The sequence below is a fragment of the Urocitellus parryii genome, chromosome X (genome assembly GCF_045843805.1).
Source record: "Urocitellus parryii isolate mUroPar1 chromosome X, mUroPar1.hap1, whole genome shotgun sequence".
Lineage (NCBI taxonomy): Eukaryota > Metazoa > Chordata > Mammalia > Rodentia > Sciuridae > Urocitellus > Urocitellus parryii.
Window position 1 is genome coordinate 92,879,750 of NC_135547.1, and position 13,579 is coordinate 92,893,328.

Consider the following 13,579-nt stretch of genomic DNA (forward strand, 5'->3'; position numbering starts at 1 on the left):
TAGACCATTACAATGCCTTGCAGAGACACAGGTAAGATCCTGATCTATGAGCAAAAACTGATTACTTATCCCTCACAAACACCATCACCCTAGTAAACTACTTCTACATACTTCAAATGCAAGCACTTACATCCTAAAATGTCACAAAACAATGCATTTATCCTTGGAAGACAGAGTTTGCATTTGACTATAATGTTAGGAAGACTATAATGTTAGGAAGGAGAAAGTGTGGGGAAAACCAGAGACAAATGGGGTGGGGGCAGAGGTTGATGAATCAAGATCTGGAGGGCAAAGGTTACTAGAAAACAGGAGATAGGCAAGAGAATGTGACAGAGAGGCAGGGCCAAGGAAAACTATGAAGTCAAAGATACGTAAGTTCTTTGAGGACAAAGAACTGTGCTTTCCAATAAGGATGAGATTATCAAGTATGCCTTCAGAAAAGTGGCTCTGTTTTTTAGGGGGCCATAATAGCACAGCTCTTTGGCTTACCCTTAACAACTTTTGTCTAACTTCTACATCTCTGAAACAAGTATTTCAGAGATATAAATACTTTGGGGGAGGTGTCAACCCAAAATAGCCTTTAAAGTATCAGTTAAGACTTCTGGTTCCAGGTAAGAAGGAATAATACCATCCATCTTTCTGTCTACCAAAACTATAAAATCTGTAAAGAATGCATGGGCAGGGCTGGGAATGTAGCTCAGTGGTAGGGCACCTGCTTAGCATATGCAAGTCTCTGAGTTTGATAGCACCAAAAAAAAAAAAAAAAAGAAAGAAAAAGAAAAAAGAATGCATGGGGAAGCTAGTATAGAACTCTTAAAGGAATACATAAGATAATCAGGAAAGAACACCAGAATGTGAAAAACTGGTAGCAACTTTACCACATTTTTTTCCTTAAGTATTCTCTGGCTCAAAATCAACACAATCTAAAAGTGCTGTGGGTAGAGCATGAGTTCTGGTTCAAAGTGTTTTGTTTTTTAATTTTTTGTAATAGGAACTACTAAAGCTCAGAAAAAGTGGAGGGGAAATGCCCTGGGTTTTTCTCTCTCCTTTTCCTCCCCTAACTTGTGTCTGGAAAATCCTATATTGAAGGCTGCAGCAGTAGCTGCAGCAATGCCAGTGATTGACATCTGGAGACATCATTTGGAATTAAAACTCTGAGGAAGAGGAAGCTTCCTTCCATTTGGTGAACCATCAATGGCTCCAAAAGGGCAAAGTCAAATCCCATCATTTTATTTTACTTTCTTTCTCTGTCCATCTGCCTCCTGTGCCCAGAGGTGGTGCACTGTGAAAGTAGGTGGTTTATGACTAGAGGACCAAAAAAGGAATCCCTAGGAAACCTGAAAATACAAGGGAAATAACAAAGAGGGAAGAACTCAGGAAAGCAAACTCATAAAGCTTCTTATGAACTACAGGGATCACTTCCAATGGCTCAGGTAGATTGGATCCTAATTAACATGTTAAAGACTTGGAGAACTTAGTTTAACACACACCCAGGTCCCCTACTAACTAGTTGATGGCATACATGGGATAAATCTGAATACCATTGCAAAAGCATTGAATTCTGAACTGATATTGAAATTACAGCCCACAGAAAGCAAGTTGGAACTTGTAGTCTAACCTAACTAGGTTAATTGTCACTAAAACAAATATATCAACATTCTCCATTATTTGAAACAAGATCCAAAATCTCATAATATTCAAAATTATGAATATTGAATTATGAATTCATAATTATGAATTATGAATTCAAAATGTCCAGGATAAAATCCAAAATAATTCAGTACACAAATAACCACAAAAATGACAATTCACATGAGAAGACAACCCACCCCAACAATGAGATGACACACATTTTGAAATTATCTAACAAGAACGTAAAGCAGCTATTATAAAAATGCTCAAATGAGCTATCATCAAACTTGAACCACTGTAAAGAAATTTAAAACAGAAAGTACCAGTAAGGAGAAAACATATAACCAAATGGCAACTTTAGAAACAGAAAATAGGAGCTGGGTGTGGTGGTGCATGTTTTGTAATCCCAGTGGCTAGGGAGGCTGAGGCAAGAGGATCAAGAGTTCAAAGCCAGCCTCAGCAATTTAGCGAGGCACTTACCAACTGAGCAAGATCCTGTCAATAATAACAACAACAACAACTAGAATGAAAATAAGCAAGAATATAGAAAACATTATAAAAGGGGCTAGGCTAGGTGGCACATGCCTGTAATCTCAGAGACGCAGAAGGCTACGGCATGGGATTGAGAGGTTGAAGCCAGCCTCAGCATCTTGGGGAGACACTGTCTAAAAAAAAAAAAAAGGACTAGGGATGTGACTCAGTGACAAAGCACTCCTGAGTTTAATCCCCAGCATTAAATAAAACAACAACAAAAACAGACCTAACTAGCATCTACAAATCACTTCAAGACAAACAAAACATACCTACTTTTCGAGTATACAAGCTACATTCTCTAGGAATTGCTGAAAGGACAATAAAACAATTCAACCTCTTAGGAAAAGTTTGATAGTTTCTTTTAAAAGTTAAATGTAAATTTATCATATAGCTTAGCAATTCTATTCCTAGAAATTGACCCAAGAGAAATGAAAACTCATGTCTATACAACTCATGACATGACATGGACATGAATGTTCACTGTAACATTATTCATGAGAACCCCAAACACTGGCAAATGTATAGTCACAGTGTGGTATATCCATGTAACAGAAAACTATTTAGTAATTTTTATTATATTTGATACATTGTACAACCACTGATAAACCTAAAATATTATGCTATATGAAGAAGCCAGATGTAAGAAAGCATATGTTTTATCGTATGATTCTATTTATATAAAATGTCCACTAAATGAGGAAGAAAGTTGATTTGTGATTGCCTAGGGCCAGGAGGAGGAGAGTAGAGTGACTACAAATGGGCACAAAAGATTTTAGTAGGGTGAAAGAAATATTCTAAAATTGGATTGTGAATATGGTTGCATAACTTGGTAATTAAAAAGCATTGAATTATATACTTCAATGTGAGTTTTGAAAATGTATATGAAATTTTATATAAACATACATGATCTGAAAAAATGTGAGTTTTGTGGTTTTTAAATTATACCTCAAATAAGTTGCCATTTTAAGGATGGTATATAAATGAAATCATATAATATGTAAACTTTTGAAACTGGCTTTTTTCATTCAGTATAACACTTTGAGATCCATCCAAGATTTTTTCATGTAATGAAACTACATTCCTTTTATTCCATTGAATACATGTACCATAGTATGTTTAACTATTCAACCACTGAACAGCATTTTGGCTGTTTCCAGTTTTTGATTACTGTGAATAAAGCTGTTATAAATACTCCTCTGCAGGTGTTAAGGTTTGTATATGAAATGTCCCCCAAAGTCTCATGAGTTGAAGGCTTGGTCCTCAGTGAAGCAATGTTCAGAGGTGGGGCTTTTGGAAAATGATTAGCCCATGAGGGTTAATAATTGAATGGACTATTGATGGGTTCATAATTGAATGGACTATTGGGACGTGGTAGAAGCTAAAGGATGTGGGGCTTAGTTGGAGGAAGTAGGTCATTGGAGGCATGCCCTAGAAGAGTATATCTTGTCTTTTTATGTGTTCCTCCTCCTTGTATGTGTTCCTCCTCCTACCCCTGCTTCCTGGCTACCCAAAAGCGAGCAGCTTTGCTCCACTATGCCCTTCTGCCATGATGTACTATCTCACCCACAGAACCAGAAAAAATGAAACCAGAGAACTGGACGGAAACCTCTGAAACCATGAACCAAAAAAAAAATCTTTCCTCCTCTAAATTGTTTTTTTTTTAGGTATTTTATCATAGCAACAGAAATCTGACTAACATAACCAGTTTTTTGTATGAAAAGGATATTCTTAAGGTAGTCAAAAGTCAGGTCTTAGACTAGAATGGATTCAAATTGAAGCTACATAAAGAATTCCAACAAATTAATAAGACAGATAACCCAATAGAAAACTGGCAAAAGTCTCAAACAAGCTCTTCATAAGAGGATATTCAAACAGTGATAAACTCATGAAAAAAGGTCAAATAGTATTAGCCATCAGAGAACTACAAATCAAAAACTACACTAAGTCTAAACCCAAAATGTCTATTAACAAGAGAATAAACAAATTTTGGTGGATTTATACAATGAAATACTAAGCAATGAAATAAGATGGACTACTTGGTACATAAGACAACATAGATAAATCTCAAAAACATTATAATGGTCCTCCTTATCAACAGGGGATACATCTAAGACCTCCAGTGGATGCCTTAAACCATGGGTAGTACTAAAGCCATTTCAGTTTTTGTCAAGGTATTGCTTTTGTTCAAATAATGCTTATTTTACTTAATAATGGCCTCAAAGTGCAAGAGTAGTGATGATACCATATATATTAAGTCATATACTATATAATGGAATTTCAGTCAACAATGATATGGTGGTTCCATAAAATTCTATTGTCTGGATGTTTAGACATACCCGATGTATATTAAATGTGGAGGTCATAAAATATTACCTTTTAAGGTCATATGTTCTCTCTGATATGTGGATGCTAACACACAATGGTGGAGAGAGAAGAATAGAAATTAATTGGATTAGGCAAAGGGGAATGAAGGGAAGGGAGGAGGAATGGGAATGGACAGAATGAATCAGACATAACTTTCCTCTGTTCATATATGAATACACAACCAGTATAACTCTACATCATGTACAAACACAACAATGGGAAGTTATATTCCATGTATGTATAATATGTCAAAATATATTCTACTGTCACATATATCTAAAAATAACAAATAAAAATTATAAATACATACATTCAATTCTATCATCAAGTGATGTCATGGCTTTCTCAGTTTGTGTAAATATGCTCTTTGATGTTTATACATTCCAAAAAAACTGATGTGTTTCTTAGAATATATCCTGTTGTTAGCCAGGCACACATTTGTAATCCCAGCAACTCAGGAGGCTAAGGCAGGAGGATTGCAAGTTGAAGACCAACCTCAGCAACTTAGTGAGGCCCTAAGGATTTAGTTAGACCCTGTTTCAAAATAAAACATAAAAAGGGCTGGGGATATGACTCAGTGGTTAAGCAATGCTGGGTTCAATTCCTGGTACCAAAGGGGGGAAAAACATATTCCTGTTGTTAAGGGATGTATGACTATACTATAGTTTTCCTATTCATACATACCTATGAAAAGTAATTTATAAATTAGGCACAGTAAGAGATTAATAAGAATAATTAATAACAAATAGAACAATTATTACAAATAGTATAATAAAAATTATATAAATGTTGTCTCTCTTTTTCTAAATATGTAGAGCTTGGCAACTTTCGAGAACATGGTGATGTACCAACTAGGTATGAGAGGGTAGCAATTCATAAAGTGGTATAAAGAATGTTACTCATGTTATTCTTTTAGCTTAGGTAGCTTGTAAGGAATTAGTAAGAGAGACACTTTTCTCATATAAATATAAACAAGCTGACATAAACAACATACAGCCCCAGAAGCCCCAGCTGCAGTAGGTGGAGAGAGCCAAGAGTCTTGGCACAGACACTAGTACCCTTAGCTGATTAGTGCAGGAATGGGTCACACAAATGAGTAGAATTAGTTATATCTATGGAATCAGCAGGATTAAGGGTTCAGCAAATATAAAAGAGGAGGCTCCAAGTGATGAAAACAATAGCAGGCAAGCAAGGACCCTGCCTCAGAGGTCACCAAGGGTGCTAAGAGGAAATAGGAGAGAAGGGGAATGACATGTGGTACTCTAGAATACCTATTCAGGAAATCACTACAGATACCTCCAGGGTAAACTGGGAATGATTAAAGACTGTTCTGGAAGGTAGATAACTATAAAAGCTAGTGAAAGGTTAAAAATGATGATGTAACCCAGGACAGCTATATTTCATGATAATAAAAAAAGATCCAGGAGTGAATATATAGATATAGAAATACATATGAATAAAAAATATATGTGTACATAGTACAAAGAGATATTTGTTCTTCTGACACCCAAAAGGAAACTTTCTAAATCAAGAGAATAATACTTATACTCAAAAGTAATGTGCACTATGTACTGTAAATTGATTATTTCTAGGTTCTTAGGTGACCCACTTAAGGAACATCAATTTCAATGGGTAATAGAAGATGACTTGTCAAGCTTACAAGATCCTTAAATGCATGCATAGTACAGATGTGGTTCATTTGGTCTTGAGATGGAAGGGAAAAGATGGGAAGAGGCAGGAAGAATCAGGTTACAAATTTCTCAGTGGACTCCTGATTCCACCTGGCATGGTAGGTCTGCAGGCCTATAAGAAAGGCCTGTTGGGGCTGGGGATGTGGCTCAAGAGGTAATGTGCTCGCCTGGCATGCTCGGGGCGCTGGGTTCGATCCACAGAACCACATAAAAATAAAAAATAAAGATGTTGTGTCCACCAAAAACTAAAAATAAATATTTAAAAAATTCTCTCTCTCTCTTTTTAAAAAAAGAAAGGCCTGTTGGATGGATAACGGACAAAGGCAGGCTGAGTTTCTGATCAGAGTTAGATTTTTTCTTTTCATTTAAGATACCAGTCATTTCCTCTCACTAGCCACAGAGAAATCCCCATCTCAAAAGGAACCTATAGAAAGGCAACCAGATAACTAAATCTGTAAAAAGCCCAACTCATAACCAGGAAAACAGAATTTTACATAAAAGCCTTTATCTCCTCCAGCCAAAATCTTCCTAAATTCCTCACACTCGGGCCTCAATTGCCTCCATCATAAAATGAGGAGATACCATGATGATACCATAAAATGAGAATCTTCTTCAAATAACTAGGCAGACATGGTTCTGGCTTTTCCTTCAATCAATTTCTCCTGAAGGGTTAATTTTAAAAGTACAAATAGTGCTGGGACTATAGTTCAGTGGTACAACACTAGTCTAGCATGCACAAGGCCCTGGGGTTGATCCTCAGCACACAGATAATGTACAATAATGCTATGGGTTTGAAATATGTTTAAGATATGTTAACTGTAATCAGTTAACTCTTCTAACATTTTTTGCACCTATAAATACTTATTCAAAGAATAAAGTTTAGCCAGGCATAGTGGCACACACCTGTAATTCCAGTGACTCGGGAGGCTAAAGCCTGAGGGTCACAAGTTCAAGGCCTGCTTTAGCAAGTTAGTGAGATCTTGTTTCAAAATAAAAAAATTTAAAAGGGCTGGGAATGTGGCTCACTGAAAGAGCACCCTTGGGTTCAATCCCCAGTACTGAAAAAACAAAAAACAAAAAACCCAAAAAACCACCCAAAAAGCAAAGTTTAAATTCTAGCTACCCTTTCAACAGTTCAGATCACTGACACTTTAATCTGATACACTGGAAATTATTCTAAACCAGGAATTAGCAAACTTCTATAAAGGGCTAGACAATAAATATTTTTTTACTTTGCAGGTCATTCAGTCTGTTCTAACTATTCAACTTTATACTATTATAGTGTAAAAGAAACCAGACAATATGTAAATAAATGGATGTAGCTATGTTCCATAGACACTGAAATTTGAATTTCATATAATTTTTATATGTCATAAAAAATCTACTTTTGATTTTTTCCCAACCATTTAAAAGCAAATTAAAAAGGCATTCCTAGCTTGTGGGCTATATGAAAAAAAAAAAGAAGCAGGCTAGATTTGGCAGGCAGGTTGTATATGCCAATCCCTGCTCTAAAAACAGAGGTAAGGCTAGGGGTGTTGCTCAGTGGTAAAGCACATGCTTGGCATGCATGAGGTCCTGGGTTCAATCCCCAGCACCAAACAAACACAAAGGTAGCTCAAAGAAAGAAAGAACAAAATGGCAGATCTAAACCAAGCATAGCAATAATTATATTATATGTAATGGTCTGTGTAATTATATTATGTGTAATACTAATTAAAGAAAAAAATTGCCAGGCGCAGTGGAGCATACCTGTAATCCCAGCAGCTCAGGATGCTGAGACAGGAGGACTGTGAATTCACTAAGCAACTCAGTGAGACCCTGTCTCTAATAAAATACAAAATTGGGTTGGGGACGTGGCTCAGTGGTTAAGTGTCCCTGAGTTCAAACCCTGGTACCCCCACCAAGACAAAAATTGTCAGAATATATTTTAAAAACATAACCCAACATCATGGTATCTGTAAGAAAATTACTTCAAATATAATAAGGTGAAAAGTGAAAGTGTGAAAAAGGGCATATGATGCAGTGGTGAAAAAAAATCAGAGAAAAGAAAATTACATAAAGGAATACGAGAGAAATGACATAATGCTAATATGTAAACACTTAACAATAGTGCTTGAAAATACGTGAAGCAAACTATGGGACCAAAAATGAGACAATGTCAATTCCACTTGGAGGCTTCAACACACCTCTGAGATACAAAGACTAGTAGGCCAGGCATAGTGGCACATGCCAGTAATCCCATTTCCTCAGAAGGCTGAGGCAGGAGGAATGCAAATTCAAGGCCAACCTGGGGAACTTACCAGAGACTATCTTAAAATAAAATTTAAAAGGGCTGGGATTGTAGCTCAGTGTTAGAGAACTTGCCTAGCATGTATGAGGCACTGCGTTTGATCCTCAGCACCTCATAAAAAAATAAATATTGTGTTCACAAAAGAAATTTTAAAAAACATAAAAAAGGGCTGGGGATGTAACTCTGTGGTAGAGCACTTGACTAGCAAGCACAAGATTTTGGTTTCAATCTCAATACTGCAAACAACAACTAATGCAAGCAAACAAAAGTTTTAGAAGAAACCATATTAGAAAATCTTCACAACCTAAGGTTAAAAAAAGGGTTCTTACATGTGAGTCCAAATGCAAAACCCTTCACTAAAATTAGAATCTTGCTTGGTAAATGACACATTTAAGATAATTGGGCTGGGGTTGTGGTTCAGTGGTAGAGTATTGCCTCGCATGTGTGAGGCCCTGGGTTCGATCCTCAGCAACACATAAAAATAAATAAATAAAGGTATTGTGTCCAACTACAACTAAAAAAATATTTTTAAAAAGATAATAAGAAGCCAAGCTACCAACAGAAACAAAACATTTGCTAACAAATCACATAACTAATAAAGTATTTTTATCCAGAATATTGAAAAAATAAGTCTCAAAAACTCAACAGTAAGAAAAGCAACTCAATTTTAAAATGGGAAAAATACTTGAAAAATACTTATCTCAACAAATACTTGAGAAAATTATTTTATGGATTTGATAAAAGTCATGAATTTGACATTAGTCCAGCTTTTTTTTTTTTTAATAGTAAGGATGGGAGCAACACTCCTTCTAGATCTCTACATCCTGAGGCAAGAGCTGGCCAGAGAGATAGATTTTTGCAAAAATTCTTTATTGTAAAACATAAGAGGTTTTTGAAATTTTTGTTTTGCTTTGTTTTTAAATAATTACCAGCAAAAAAGTAGGTTGAAATTGTTTCCTCTAATCCTGTCCCATACCCTTAGCCAAGTCCATGCCCTGCTCCCTGATATTTAGAATTTTGATTCAGATATCTCTGCAAAGGCTTACTTATGCTGCATGGAAAGTTGGCACTTTTGTATTTTTGTATAATAGGCACCATGCCTGAATTATTTGTGAGTTTTACTTTTTACTGTAAGATATTTGTTTTAATCAAATTGTTGAACTGAATCAGATTAGTTATAAATACCAGAGTTAGTAAAATAAGTTTTAGTGAAATAAGTTTTAACCTTTTCTTGTTTCTCAGAATGTTTCAGATTTGCACATATTTAATACATTCGATGGTCATATAGATAATTAAGGTTTTTATTAATGTAAAAGAGATTCACAGGGCTAGGGTTGTGGCTCAGTGGTAGCGCACTTGCCTGTCAATGTGTGAGGTACTCAGTTCAATTCTCAGCACCGCATATAAATAAATAAAATAAAGGTCTATCAACAACTAAAAAATATTTTAAAAAAGAGATTCACACTTTTGCTTGATTCCATTGAGTCCTTTGGGTGCTGACAGAGCACACTGCGAGCTTATATTTGGGCTCTTTTCTGTTTTTATTCAGACAACTGCAAATTAATGATTTAAAGAATACTAGAGGAGTCTGTTTGGGATTAAGGAAAGTAGGGTACACAAGGCCAAGCACAGTGCCCAAAACACACTGGGCATTTTCTGAATCTGTTGATTAGATTATGCTATTTAGTGTGAAAAATATTAAAATAAAACCTGTCAGGGAAAAGGAGGCTATATGACAAGCTGCAGTATATTTTGCCAAAGTTATTAGATTTTTAAGGCAGGTGGTAGTTTATCAATTTTTATTGCTACAGTATAGTTATTTTATGACCATTACTAGCAAAAGTGGATTATAGGACTAGTGTTTGACAAGAAAGAAGGGCCCCATGTGAATCTGTCTGCTCTGAATCTCCTAAGACAAAGGTTTCTTTAACCTCTCAGCTTAAAGATATCATAGGAACATGATGGGTCATAGGAACATGATGGGAAGGGACATTAATTTCACATTTTGTGAGTAGTTCCAGAAAGTCTTTCTGCAGTGTTTCTGAGTACCTGTAGAGGTATCTAGTCTTTTCCTGTGAAGACCTCTTCAGGTACTAGTATAATCACAAAGGGATTCCAAGGATCTGGCATAGCATAAAAAATATCAATCCACGGGGCTGCGGTTGTGGCTCAGTGGTAGAGCGCTCGCCTCGCACGTAGCAGACCCCAGGTTCGATCCTCAGCACCACATAAAAATAAATAAACAAAATAAAGATACTGTGTCAATGTATAACTAAAAAAAAAATTAAAAAAAAATAGCAATCCAGTAATGGATTTCAGGGATTTTGTGAAGGATGGGGATTGAACTACATGAAATGTTATAGGATGCTTTGGTATCAACATATAATTTTCAAAATAAAAAACATGACTCATATACAAACAGAGCATGAACACATATCAAAGACTTAGTTAACTTATTAATGAGAGAACCAACAGAATGTAAAGCTGATTCAAAGAATGTTTGAGAGACTTGGTCACATAAGCCCTGAAAGTAAGAATGCTAGAATAGATTAGTAAACTAGATAGAAAAGTGTCTGTGCTCTATAGGAAAGGTAATCTGAAGTCTTTCAGATTATTTCTTCTACCAAACAGAATGTTTGTCATTTTTACCAGAGAAAAAATCTATAAATTAACTATGTTACTTGGAAAAGACTAGACCCTACTGGGTGCAGTGCTGTACACCTGAAATACCAGCAACTCAGGAGGCTGAGGTAGGAGGATCACAAGTTTGAGGCCAGCCTCAGCATCTGGGCAAGATCCTATCTCAAAATAAAACATATTTTTAAAAAGGGATGGTGATACAGCACAATGGTAAAGTGCCCCAAGTTTGATTCCCAGTTCAAACAAAAACAAACAAACAAAAATACTCTAGACCACACTCAATTAGGAACAATGAGCCAAACAACGATTCAGTCCCCTAGAGAACTAATAATGCAGGTGGGCCTCTCAGCCAATGCTTGTGTATGACACTTTAAAAACCTTCAGTTATCCTTTTGTCTTATTTTAAATGATTTCTGTTAATAGGGTTTATTTTTAGAATAGTATGTTTATGCTTATATATTTTTACTTTACACAAGAATTCTAAGACAGTTATTTACCCTTTAAAACAATCATAGAATCGTAGAAGACATCTGAGATCCAGCTATCTCCTAGGACAAGAATACTTTTGTTAGCAGCCTAGAGAGGTGATCATGAAGCATTTGTATATAAGAAAGGAAACTAACATTAATGACTGCCCATTATGTACAGTACCAAGTTACCTATATATTTAGCCACATTTATCAAATAAATGAAATTTATCATGCATGATTGCTTTGAATTATATCTTAATTTAAAACAATTTATATACAGCAAACCAGTCATTGCTGCAATGCCTCTAATCCCAATGACTTGGGAGGCTGAGGCAGGAGGATCTGGAATTCAAAGCCAGCCTCAGCATCTTGCAGAGGTCCTAAACAACTTACCAAAACCTTGTCTCAAAAAAAATAAGGTCTCCCAGAATAGCAAAAGCAACTCTAAGCAGGAAGTGTGAATCAGGCGGTATAGCGATACCAGATTTCAAACTATATTACAGAGCAATAGTGACCAAAACAGCATGGTACTGGTACCAAAACAGGCGGGTGGACCAATGGTATAGAATAGAGGACACAGAGACTAATCCACAAAGTTACAACTATCTTATATTTGATAAAGGGGCTAAAAGCATGCAATGGAGGAAGGATAGCATCTTCAACAAATGGTGTTGGGAAAACTGGAAATCCATATGCAACAAAATGAAACTGAATCCCTTTCTCTCGCCACGCACAAAAGTTAACTCAAAATGGATCAAGGAGCTTGATATCAAATCAGAGACTCTTTGCCTGATAGAAGAAAAAGTTGGCTATGATTTACATATTGTGGGGTCGGGCTCCAAATTCCTTAATAGGACACCCATAGCACAAGAGTTAATAACAAGAATCAACAAATGGGACTTACTTAAACTAAAAAGTTTTTTCTCAGCAAGAGAAACAATAAGAGAGGTAAATAGGGAGCCTACATTCTGGGAACAAATTTTTACTCCTCACACTTCAGATAGAGCCCTAATATCCAGAGTATACAAAGAACTCAAAAAATTAGACAATAAGATAGCAAATAACCCAATCAACAAATGGGCCAAGGACCTGAACAGACACTTCTCAGAGGAGGATATACAATCAATCAACAAGTACATGAAAAAATGCTCACCATCTCTAGCAGTCAGAGAAATGCAAATCAAAACCACCCTAAGATACCATCTCACTCCAGTAAGATTGGCAGCCACTATGAAGTCAAACAACAACAAGTGCTGGCGAGGATGTGGAGAAAAGGGTACTCTTGTACATTGCTGGTGGGACTGCAAATTGGTGCGGCCAATTTGGAAAGCAGTTTGGAGATTCCTGGGAAAGCTGGGAATGGAACCACCATTTGACCCTGCTATTGCCCTTCTCGGACTATTCCCTGAAGACCTTAAAAGAGCATGCTACAGGGATGCTGCCACATCAATGTTCATAGCAGCACAATTCACAATAGCTAGACTGTGGAACCAACCCAGATGCCCTTCAATAGATGAATGGATAAAAAAAATGTGGCATCTATACACAATGGAGTACTATGCAGCAATAAAAAATGACAAAATCATAGAATTTGCAGGGAAATGGATGGCACTAGAGCAGATTATGCTTAGTGAAGCTAGTCAATCCCTAAAAAACAAATACCAAATGTCTTCTTTGATATAATGAGAGCAACTATGAACAGAGCAGGGAGGAAGAGCAGGAAGAAAAGATTAACATTAAACAGAGACATGAGATGGGAGGGAAAGGGAGAGAAAAGGGAAATTGCATGGAAATGAAGGGAGACCCTCATTGCTATACAATATTACATATAAGAGGTTGTGAGGGGAATGGGAAAATTAACAAGGAGAGAAATGAATTACAATAGATGGGGTAGAGAGAGAAGATGGGAGGGGAGGGGAGGGGGGATAGTAGGGGATAGGAAAAGTAGCAGAATACAA

At 36.3% G+C, this 13,579-nt stretch overlaps 1 protein-coding gene and 1 non-coding gene across 2 annotated transcripts in view; one reads left to right on the plus strand and one right to left on the minus strand.

Annotated features, from left to right (window-relative positions):
• Nucleotides 1–13,579, minus strand: part of Jade3 (jade family PHD finger 3) — a 118,420-nt gene that overhangs the window by 101,622 nt on the left and 3,219 nt on the right. The window lies entirely within an intron of this gene.
• On the plus strand, nt 7,752–7,822 carry Trnaa-ggc (transfer RNA alanine (anticodon GGC)). The gene has a single exon. It is a non-coding gene; the product is annotated as a tRNA-Ala (tRNA).